The sequence below is a fragment of the Agelaius tricolor genome, unplaced genomic scaffold, assembly GCF_023055355.1.
Source record: "Agelaius tricolor isolate 1412-34295 unplaced genomic scaffold, bAgeTri1.0.p SCAF_1, whole genome shotgun sequence".
NCBI classification, from domain to species: domain Eukaryota; kingdom Metazoa; phylum Chordata; class Aves; order Passeriformes; family Icteridae; genus Agelaius; species Agelaius tricolor.
The window spans coordinates 54,585,509-54,587,937 of NW_027269261.1; positions in this window are offsets into that span (position 1 = coordinate 54,585,509).

Sequence of the window (2,429 nt, forward strand, 5' to 3'; positions counted from 1 at the left end):
AGTAAAAGTAACATGCAGAGCCAGACACAAAACCAGAATGAGAACGATTTTTTATTATTCTCCTCTGTATTACCATAAATGACATGCTATATTTAATTTTACAGTGCCCCTGGACAAATCATCAAATACTTTAATAACTACACAAACATTAATATTTAAATACAAGAGATCCCCTCAGTTACTGAATAATCATAATTCTGGATTGATAGGGCACTAAATGGAAAAATCTTGTTTAGACAGTTGTAAGAGGGGGGGAGGGTGTTTAATGAAACAAGTTTGATGGTCTTGTCATCATAAAACTGATAGATATTTGGCACAATTTATATCTTTGCTAAAAAGAAGTTTGAGAAATGGAACAATTGTGGTGAAGATTAATTTTCCCTTCTTCTGCTGTTAGTGCATAGTCCTTTAGGTCATTAGCAGGAATGTGTGACATAGATTGCACTTTACCCATGCAAGCTCCATGCTGACTCTTAGAAAATGCACTTGTTAAATAGCTGTGACTTCTATACTTGTGAAATAGGCTGCCCAGCTATCATCACAGCTATCTAGACCCATTTTATGAGAGTGATGAATATAGATGGTAAAAGAGACAGCATACAGAGGTCTGGCTGTCAGTATTTGTTAGGCCTGACCACCCATTCTACTCGCTGTCCTTAGAGGGATTTTCTTAAATCCAGATTTTGTCTTGTTGCTTCAGCCACTCTTCCAGTTAAATGTTCTACCTAATAGGGGAAGTTTGACTACTAAACCACAAGAACAGTGAAGTGGAAGGTATTTGTAATACCTCCAGCACCACCAAAAACTCAATAGACAAATAAACCAAATCAAAACAAAAAGACTGAAAGACTTCTCAAAGTCACTCACATAAATGCCTGAACCAGAAGCCTGAGACTTGACTAGATTTTCAGGTCTCCAGATCTGTGACTACTTTCATGCATGCGTGTTATGCGTCACTGAGCACCGATGACACTAAGCTAATGAAAATATCTGATCATTGCTGGACAAAGGCTTGGCTTTTATTTGTATCAACTCATACTCTGCTTGGGTGCCACAGATTTTATAGCTAAATGAAATGCTTACAGACTGGGAGGTGGGCTGTGTTCACTTACCAATCCCTTATATTTGGCTTCATGCCACTTTCCAGGAGAGTCTATCTCTGCAATGCATTTTAACACTTTCTTTTCTATTTTGGGGCACTGCCTCAGACTCTGCAATTTTCAGAGTTCCTTTTTCTTCGGTGCACTTCAGGTCCATGGAGATAATATAGTTCTAGCTGTATTGTGTTTCTTGGCCCTTTCTCAACTGGGAAATACCCCTTTGAGGGAAATTCAAGTGAGAACATGAATGTGTTCACATTCTAGCTTTGCTGGAGCAGAGGGGAGGAAATGGCACAGAGACATAAAGGCCCCTGAATAATAGGACATGGGCTGGCAGACCTGGGAAGCAATACCATGAGTACTCCTCCAGATGTGGACAGCTGACAAACTTTAATGATGAAAGCTGCATCCAAGCCAGTTATGATGAACTAATTAAATATCTTGCTCCATTTAATAAAGGAAGTATAGAAGAATCCAAAGCTGTCTATAAATCACCTACCCACTGCCCTGCCAAACTTCTACAGTGGCAGGAAAGGTGAGCAAAAGAAAAGACAATGCATCAAAACTAAAGGACTAAGACCAATGGAAGTTTCTGTGCTAGGAAAGAATGGCTGTTGTCACCACATCTTAATGAAAACAAAAATAGCCTAGAAACTCCAAAGCCATGGGTCTGGAATCAGAGCAGAGAAGGTTAAAACAGCATAAGAAGTTAGCATGAACACTGCTGCTTAGAGCTGAGCAAATCTTTAAATAAGTAATTAATTCCCTCTGTCTTGACTTTATATGCTTAATTTATCATTCAGTTCTTGTAACTTCATTTATTTTTCTTTTTCCTTGTTATAAGGCAGCAATAAAACAAGAAGTTGGAATTGAGTTCTTGATATTAAGAAAAGAGCTGATTAGTCTCTGAGACTAACTCTGGGCTTGGGCTGCCTCCACTCTGCTGCTGCAGTAGTAATGCATGCTCCCTTGAGAGGACAGATTTAGTCACTGAGCACAACCTCTTTTTCAGGAGAAGAAAATGTAAAGAGACAGCAGTTTCTAGCAATAAAATAAAAACCAAAATACCATAAACCATTTCTCCCCCAGTCATTTCTTCCTCCTTCATTTCAGCTTTTCTTGAAATGGACAACCCATGCCCATTGATGAGATTTTGAGCTGTTCATGATTATTTGTAGTGCTTGAGAGAAAAGCTGATTTTGCACTTATATGTGTACAACAGAAAATATATTTTCACCTTTTTACTTCACTACAAAAATCTACCTGAAACATGCTGAGAAACTAGAAATACATTCCTACAGTTTTATCTCATTTGAAGATATTGAAACA